This window comes from Theropithecus gelada, chromosome 9, assembly GCF_003255815.1.
Source record: "Theropithecus gelada isolate Dixy chromosome 9, Tgel_1.0, whole genome shotgun sequence".
Taxonomy (NCBI): Eukaryota; Metazoa; Chordata; class Mammalia; order Primates; family Cercopithecidae; genus Theropithecus; species Theropithecus gelada.
The window spans coordinates 70,277,551-70,286,985 of record NC_037677.1 but is presented as its reverse complement, the minus strand read 5'-3'; the positions used below and the strand labels follow the sequence as shown (position 1 = coordinate 70,286,985).

General features: G+C 41.6%; 1 non-coding gene and 1 pseudogene across 2 annotated transcripts; both read right to left on the bottom strand.

The window, feature by feature from the left end:
- Positions 1-4,629: 4,629 nt before the first annotated feature.
- Positions 4,630-5,573, bottom strand: LOC112631612 (annotated as a pseudogene). The gene has a single exon (XR_003121159.1). The product of XR_003121159.1 is annotated as a 40S ribosomal protein S2 pseudogene (transcript).
- A 1,673-nt stretch (positions 5,574-7,246) lies between these two features.
- Positions 7,247-7,353, bottom strand: LOC112632333. The gene has a single exon (XR_003121374.1). It is a non-coding gene; the product is annotated as a U6 spliceosomal RNA (small nuclear RNA).
- Positions 7,354-9,435: the final 2,082 nt, after the last annotated feature.

Here is a 9,435-nt window from a genome sequence, read left to right as displayed (position 1 = left end):
AATAACACAAAGGATAAATAATAACACAAAGGATAAATGCTTAAAGGGATTGATACCCTATTTTCTATCCCCTGTATCAAAATATCTCATGTATTCCATAAACATATACACATACTATGTACACACAAAGTTAAAAATTAAGAATGAAAAAATACATTCATCATAATGTAATTTTGTGGCCAAAATTAATGTAGTGATTTTTACCTATTAAAAATTCTCATATTTGCACACTTAAACTTGGAAACAAAATTTTCTAACCTGTGAACTAATCTTTCAAATTAATAATTTCAGAAAGTATTTAGCCCATTTGTTAAAAATGAATATAGTGGCTTTTTCTTTTTTTTTTTTCTTTTTTATTATACTTTAAGTTCTAGGGTACATGTGCACAATGTGCAGGTTTGTTACATATGTATACATGTGCCATGTTGGTGTGCTGCACCCATTAACTCGTCATTTACATTAGGTATATCTCCTAATGCTATCTCTCCCCCCTACCCCCTCCCCGCAGTAGGACCCGGTGTGTGATGCTCTGCTTCCTGTGTCCAAGTGTTCTCATTGTTCAGTTCCCACCTATGAGTGAGAACATGCCGTATTTGGTTTTCTGTTCTTGTGATAGTTTGCTGAGAATGATGGTTTCCAGCTGCATCCATGTCCCTACAAAGGACACGAACTCATCCTTTTTTATGACTACATAGTATTCCGTGGTGTATATGTGCCACATTTTCTTAATCCAGTCTGTCACTGATGGACATTTGGGTTGATTCCAAGTCTTTGCTATTGTGAATAGTGCCGCAATAAACATACGTGTGCATGTGTCTTTATAGCAGCATGACTTATAATCATTTGGGTATATACCCAGTAATGAGATGGCTGGATTAAATGGTATTTCTAGTTCTAGATCCTTGAGGAATCGCCACACTGTTTTCCACAATGCGTTGAACTAGTTTACATTCCCACCAACAGTGTAAAAGTGTTCCTATTTCTCCACATCCTCTCCAGCACCTGTTGTTTCCTGATTTTTTAATGATCATCATTCTAACTGGTGTGAGATGGTATCTCATTGTGGTTTTGATTTGCATTTCTCTGATGGCGAGTGGTGATGAGCATTTTTTCATGTGTCTGTTGGCTGTATGAATATCTTCTTTTGAGAAGTGTCTGTTCACATCCTTTGCCCACTTTTTGATGGGATTGTTTTTTTCTTGTAAATTTGATTGAGTTCTTTATAGGTTCTGGATATTAGCCCTTTGTCAGATAAGTAGATTGCAAAAATGTTCTCCCATTCTGTAGGTTGCCTGTTTACTCTGATGGTAGTTTCTTTTGCTGTGCAGAAGCTCTTTAGTTTAATTAGATCCCATTTGTCAATTTTGGCTTTTGTTGCCGTTGCTTTTGGTGTTTTAGACATGAAGTTCTTGCCCATGCCTCTGTCCTGAATAGTATTGCCTAGGTTTTCTTCTAGGGTTTTTATGGTTGTAGGTCTAGCATTTCAGTCTCTAATCCATCTTGAATTAATTTTCGTATAAGGAGTAAGGAAAGGATCCAGTTTCAGCTTTCTACTTATGGCTAGCCAATTTTCTCAGCACCATTTATTAAATAGGGAATCCTTTCCCCATATCTTGTTTTCATCAGGTTTGTCAAAGATCAGATGGCTGTAGATGTGTGGTATTATTTCTGAGGGCTCTATTCTGTTCCATTGGTCTATATCTTGTGTTGGTACCAGTACCACGCTTTTTTGGTTACTGTAGCCTTGTAATATAGTTTGAAGTCAGGTAGCGTGATGCCTCCAGCTTTGCTCTTTTGGCTTAGGATTATCTTGGCAATGCAGGGTCTTTTTTGGTTCCATATGAACTTTAAAGCAGTTTTTTCCAATTCTGTGAAGAAACTCATTGGTAGCTTAACGGGGATGGCATTTAATCTATAAATTACCTTGGTCAGTATGGCCATTTTCACAATATTGATTCTTCCTATCCATGAGCATGGTATATTCTTCCATTTGTTTGTGTCCTCTTTTATTTCACTGAGCAGTGGTTTGTAGTTCTCCTTGAAGAGGTCCTTTACATCCCTTGTAAGTTGGATTCCTAGGTATTTTATTCTCTTTGAAGCAATTGTGAATGGAGTTCATTCCTGATTTGGCTCTCTGTTTGTCTGTTACTGGTGTATAAGAATGCTTGTGATTTTTGCACATTGATTTAGTATCCTGAGACTTTGCTGAAGTTGCTTATCAGCTTAAGGAGATTTTGGGCTGAGACAATGGGGTTTTCTAAATATACAATCATGTCAACTGCAAACAGGGACAATTTGACTTCTTCTTTTCCTAACTGAATACACTTTATTTCTTTCTCTTGCCTGATTGCCCTAGCCAGAACTTCCAACACTATGTTGAATAGGAGTGGTGAGAGAGGGCATCCCTGTCTTGTGCCAGTTTTCAAAGGGAATGCTTCCAGTTTTTGCCCATTCAGTATGATATTGGCTGTGGGTTTGTCATAAAGAGCTCTTATTTTGAGATAGGTCCCAACAATACCTAGTTTATGGAGAGTTTTTAACATGAAGAGCTGTTGAATTTTGTCGAAGGCCTTTTCTGCATCTATTGAGATAATCATGTGGTTTTTGTCTTTGGTTCTGTTTATATGATGGATTACATTTATTGATTTGCATATGTTGAACCAGCCTTGCATCCCAGGGATGAAGCCCACTTGATCATGGTGGAGAAGCTTTTTGATGTGCTGCTGGATTTGGTTTGCCAGTATTTTATTGAGGATTTTTGCATCGATGTTCATCAGGAATATTGGTCTAAAATTCTCTCTCTCTTTTTTTTTTTTTTGTATCTCTGTCAGGCTTTGGTATCAGGATGATGTTGGCCTCGTAAAATGAGTTAGGGAGGATTCCCTCCTCTTCTATTGATTGGAATAGTTTCAGAAGGAATGGTACCAACTCCTCCTTGTACCTCTGGTAGAATTCGACTGTGAATCCATCTGGTCCTGGACTTTTTTTGGTTGGTAGGCTATTAATTATTGCCTCAATTTCAGAGCCTGCTGTTGGTCTATTCAGGGATTCAACTTCTTCTTGGTTTAGTCTTGGGAGAGTGTAAATGTCCAAGAAATTATCCATTTCTTTTAGGCTTTCTAGTTTATTTGCATAGAGGTGTTTATAGTATTCTCTGATGGTAGTTTGTATTTCTGTGGAGTCAGTGGTGATATCCCCTTTATCATTTTTTATTGCGTCTATTTGATTCTTCTCTCTTTTCTTCTTTGTTAGTCTTGCTAGCGGTCTATCAATTTTATAGATCTTTTCAAAAAATTAGCTCCTGGATTCATTGATTTTTTGGAGGGTTTTTTGTGTCTCTATCTCCTTCAGTTCTGCTCTGATCTTAGTTATTTCTTGGCTTCTGCTAGCTTTTGAAAGTGTTTGCTCTTACTTCTCTAGTTCTTTTAATTGTGATGTTAGGGTGTCCATTTTAGATCTTTCCTGCTTTCTCTTGTGGGCATTTAGTGCTATAAATTTCCCTCTACACACTGCTTTAAATGTGTCCCAGAGATTCTGGTGTGTTGTATCTTTGTTCTCATTCATTTCAAAGAACATCTTTATTTCTGCCTTCATTTTGTTATGTACCCAGTAGTCATTCAGGAGCAGGTTGTTCAGTTTCTATGTAGTTGAGTGGTTTTGATTGAGCTTCTTAGTCCTGAGTTCTAGTTTGATTGCACTGTGGTCTGAGAGACAGTTTGTTATAATTTCTGTTCTTTTACATTTGCTGAGGAGTGCTTTACTTCCAACTATGTGGTCAATTTTGGAATAAGTGCGATGTGGTGCTGAGAAGAATGTATATTCTGTTGATTTGGGGTGGAGAGTTCTGTACATGACGATTAGGTCCACTTGGTGCAGAGTTGAGTTCAGTTACTAGATATCCTTGTTAACTTTCTGTTTCGTTGATCTGTCTAATGTTGACAGTGGGGTGTTAAAGTCTCCCATTATTATTGTATGGGAGTCTAAGTCTCTTTGTAAGTGTCTGAGAACTTGCTTTATGAATATGAGTGCTCCTGTATTGGGTGCATATATATTTAGGATAGTTAGATCTTCTTGCTGAATTGATCCCTTTACCATTATGTAATGGCCTTCTTTGTCTCTTTTGATCTTTGTGGGTATAAAGTCTGTTTTATCAGAGACTAGGGATTGCAACCTCTGCCTTTTTTTTGTTTTCCATTTGCTTGGTAGATCTTCCTCCATCCCTTTATTTTGAGCCTATGTGTGTCTCTGCATGTGAGATGGGTCTCCTGAATACAGCAAACTGATGGGTCTTGACTCTTTATCCGGTTTGCCAGTCTGTGTCTTTTAATTGGACCATTTAGTCCATTTACATTTAAGGTTAATATTGTTATGTGTGAACTTGATCCTGTCATTATGATATTAGCTGGTTATTTTGCTCACTAATTGATGCAATTTCTTCCTAGCATCGATGAACTTTACATTTTGACATGTTTTTGCAATGGCTGGTACCTGTTGTTCCTTTCCATGTTTAGTGCTTCCTTCAGGATCTCTTGTAGGGCAGGCCTGGTGGTGACAAAATCTCTAAGCATTTGCTTGTCTGTAAAGGACTTTATTTCTCCTTCTTTTTTTTTTTTTTTTTTTTTTTAGTAACAAGCTTAATTCACTTTATTTTTCTTGTATAAAAACCCTATGTTGTAGCCACAGCTGGAGCTTGGGTCCGCTGCACAGAGACTCTGGTGTGGGTCTTGACAAGGTGGTCAGTGAATTCCTGATAGGGAGACTTGGTAAACACAGTCTCCTTCCAGAGGTCAGGGGTCAGGTAGCTGTAGGTCTTAGAGATGGCATCAAAGGTGGTCTTGGCGAAGTTGCCCAGGGTGGCAGTGCAGCCCTGGGCTGAGGTGTAGCAGTCATCAATACTAGCCATCATGAGCAGCTTCTTGGGCACAGGCGCTGAGATGATGCCAGTGCCCCTGGGTGCAGGGATGAGGCGCACCAGCACAGAGCCGCAGCTGCCTGTCACCTTGCAAGGGACAGTGTGGGGCTTGCCGATCTTGTTCCCCCAGTAGCCTCTGTGCACCGGGACAATGGAGAGTTTGGCCAGGATGATGGCCCCATGGATGGCAGTGGCCACCTCCTTGGAGCACTTAACACCCAGGCCGACGTGGCCATTGTAGTCCCCGATAGCAACAAACGCCTTGAACCTGGTGTGCTGGCCAGCACGGGTCTGCTTCTGCACCGGCATAATCTTCAAAACCTCGTCTTTGAGAGAAGCCCCCAAGAAAAAGTCAATGATCTCAGATTCCTTAATGGGCAAAGAGAAGAGGTAGATCTCCTCCAGGGACTTGATCTTCATGTCCTTGACCAAGCGGCCCAGCTTAGTGACGGGCATCCACTCCTTAGCCTTGGCCTTGCCTCCGCGAGCTCCGCGGCCTCGGCCCTGGCCCCGGCCCCGTCCACGGCTGCGACCCCAGCCCCGGATGCCACTGCCGAAACCTCCGCGGAAGCCACCGCGGTTCCCCATCCCAGGGCCACCAGGGCCTCCGGGCCTCCCTGCTGCACCGGCGTCATCCGCCATTTGGTGTTCTCTCGGAAAAGAAGCTCTCCTTCATTTATGAAACTTAGTTTGGCTGGATATGAAATTCTGGGTTAAAAATTCTTTTCTTTAACAATGTTGAATATTGGCCCCCACTGTCTTCTGGCTTGGAGAGTTTCTGCCGAGAGATCTGCTGTTAGTCTGATGGGCTTCCCTTTGTGTGTAACCTGACCTTTCTCTCTGGCTGCCCTTAACATTTTTTCCTTCATTTCAACTCTGGTGAATCTGACAATTATGTGTCTTGGAGTTGCTCTTCTCAAGGAGTATTTTTGTGGCGTTCTCTGTATTTCCTGAATTTGAATGTTGGCCTGCCTTACTAGGTTGGGGCAGTTCTCCTGGATGATATCCTGCAGAGTGTTTCCCAGCTTGGTTCCATTTTCCCCATCACTTTCAGGCACACCAATCAGACATAGATTTGGTCTTTTCACATAATCCCATATTTCTTGGAGACTTTGTTAATTCCTTTTTTCTTTTTTCTCCACACTTCTCTTCTCGCTTCATTTCATTCATTTGATCTTCAATCGCTGATACTCTTTCTTCCAGTTGATCGAGTCGGTTACTGAAGCTGGTGCATTTGTCGCATAGTTCTTGTGTTATGGTTTTCATCTCTATCAGTTCTTTTAAGGTCTTCTCTGCATTGATTATTCTAGTTATCCATTCATCCATTCTTTTTTCAAGGTTTTTAGTTTCTTCGCGCTGGTTACATCGTTCCTCCTTTAGCTCTGAGAAGTTTGATCGACTGAAGCCTTCTTCTCTCAACTCGTCAAAGTCATTCTCCGTCCAGCTTTGTTCTGTTGCTGGCAATGAGCTGCGTTCCTTTGGAGGGGGAGATGCACTCTGATTTTTTGAATTTCCAGCTTTTCTGCACTGCTTTATCCCCACCTTTGTGGTTTTATCTACCTGTGGTCTTTGATGATGGTGATGTGCTGATGGGGTTTTGGTGTGGGTGTCCTTTCTGTTTGTTAGTTTTCCTTCTAACAGTCAGGACCCTCAGCTGTAGGTCTGTTGGAGTTTGCTTGAGGTCCCCTCCAGACCCTATTTGCCTGGGTATCAGCAGCAGAGGCTGCAGAAGATAGAATATTGCTCAACAGCGAGTGTTGCTGTCTGATTCTTGCTCTGGAAGCTTCATCTCAGCGGTGTACCCTGCCGTGTGAGGTGTGAGGTGTCAGTCTGCACCTGGTAGGGGATATCTCCCAGTTAGGCTACTCAGGGTTCAGGGACCCACCTGAGCAGGCAGTCTGTCTGTTTTCAGATCTCAACCTCTGTGCCGGGAGATCCACTGCTCTCTTCAAAGCTATCAGACAGGGGCATTTACCTCTGCTGAGGTTTCTGCTGCTTTTTGTTTAGCAATGCTCTGTCCCCAGAGGAGGAGTCTACAAAGGCAGGCCGGCCTCCTTGAGCTGTGGTGGGTTCCACCCAATTTGAGCTTCCTGGTGGCTTTGTTTACCCACTTCAGCCTCAGCAATGGCGGGCGCCCCTCCCCCAGCCTCGCTGCCACTTTGCAGTTAGATCTCAGGCTGCTGTGCTGGCAATGAGGGAGGCTCCGTGGGCGTGGGACCCTCCGGGCCAGGCGTGGGATATAATCTCCTGGTGTGCCGTTTGCTAAGACCCTTGGTAAAGTGCAGTATTAGGGTGGGGGTTACCCAATTTTCCAGGTGTTGTGTGTCTCAGTTTAAAAATATGGAAGGCTTCACGAATTTGTGTGTCATCCTTGTGCAGGGGCCATGCTAATCTTCTCTGTATCATTCCAATTTTAGTGTATGTGCTGCTGAAGCGTGCACTATAGTGCCTTTTTCTAATTAGTTTGGAGATGACAGACATCAGGAAGATGAAAATTTTCTAGAAAAATTTTAAAGTATTTTTTTCATGTTTGACATGTGGAATTAAACATTCAGTATGACAATTCAGTAAGTATAGCCAATTATGCATTCCTTCCATTTGGCTTTGAGTTTTTGTGATGTATTTTTTCCAGCTATGTAAGATATTATACCAACTACTATTGAAATTAACTGTATCTGGAACCAGAGCATCCACTTGCTCCATTACTAAATATTTTGTCAAGCGTTTCAATAATGAAGCATACACAATCTCACTATTCTCATTAAATAATAAACAATATGAAACATTTTGTTGTTTGGTTTAATGATGTAATTATTAAATAAGACAAAAACACACACATTAGCCTAGGCCTAAACAGGGTCAGGATCATCAATATCACCTCCACGTCTCGTCCCACTGGAAGGTCTCCAGGGACAATAATATACATGGAGCTCTCATCTCCTATGATAACAATGTCTCCTTCTGGGGCATCTCCCTGCAAGAAGCTGCCTGCGACTGTCATGCATCACATAATGGCATTTCAGTTGATGGACCCCCATATACAATGATGGTCCTATACGATTATAATGGGGCTGAAAAATTCTTATTGCCTATGCTGTCATAGCGATCGTGACATTGAAGCATGATGCATTACTTATGTGTTTGTGATGATGCTAGTGTAAACAAACCTACTGTGCTGCCAGTTTTTATACTTTTCAAACAATTTTTATAATTTTAAATAAAGTATAGCATACACATTTATGTACAGTACTTAATGCTTGATAATGATAATAATAAACTATGTTACTGGATCATGTATGCACTACATTACACTTTTTATTATTTTATTATTTATTATATATTATTTATTTATTTATTTTGAGGTGGAGTCCTGCGCTGTAGCCCAGGCTGGAGTGTAGTGGCACCATCTTGGCTTGCTGCAGCCTCTGCCTCCTGGGTTCAAGCGATTCTCTTGCCTCAGCCTCCCGAGTAGCTGGGATTACAGGCACACACCATCAAGGCTGGCTAATTGTTTTATATTTTTAGTAGACATGGGGTTTCACCGTATGGGCTAGGCTGGTATCGAACTCCTGGCCTCAGGTGATCTGCCCACCTCGGCTTTCCAAAGTGCTGGGATGATTACAGGCGTGAGCCCCTGTGCCTAGCCATCGTTATTTTAAAGTGCATGGCTTTTACTTATTAAAGAAAGTTAAATTGTAAAACGGTCACAGGCAGGTCCTTGGGGGGAGGTGCCCCAGAAGGACACATTGTTATCATAGGAGATGACAGCTCCATGTGTATTATTGTACCTGGAGATCTTCCCAGTGGGAGGAGGCATGGAGGTGATATTGATCCTGACCCTGTCTAGGCCTAGGCTGATGTGTGTGTTTTTTCTTATTTTTTAACAAAAAAGTTTAGAAAGTAAAAAAAAGTTAAAGTTATAAAAAGCTTATAGAATAAGGATAGAAAGAAAATATTTTTACAGCTGTACAATGTGTTTGTGTTTCAATTATGTGTTATTACAAAAGAGCAAAAAAAGTAAAAAGTTTATAAGGTAAAAATGTTACAGTAAGCTAAGGTTAACTTATGATTGAAGAAACACATTTTAAAAATAACTTCAGCAAGGCCTTAATTATAAGTGTTTCTGAAGTCTACAGTAAGTACAGTAATGTCCTAGGTCCTCACATACACTTACAAGTCACTTGCTGACTCACCCAGAGCAACTTCCAGTCCTGCAAGTTCTTTTTTTGAGACGGAGTCTTGCTCTGTCACCCAGGTTGGAGTGCAGTGACATGATCTCGGCTCACTGCAACCTCTGCCCCCCGGGTTCAAGTGATTCTCCTGCCTCAGCCTCCCGAGTAGCTGGGATTACAGGTGTGCACCACCATGCCTGACTAATTTTTGTATTTTTAGTACAGACGGGGTTTCACCACGTTGGTCAGGCTGGTCTCGAATCCTGACTTCGTGATCCGCACATCTTAGCCTCCCAATGTGCTGGGATTACAGGTGTGAGCCACCGTGCCCAGCCCTGCAAGTTCCCTTTA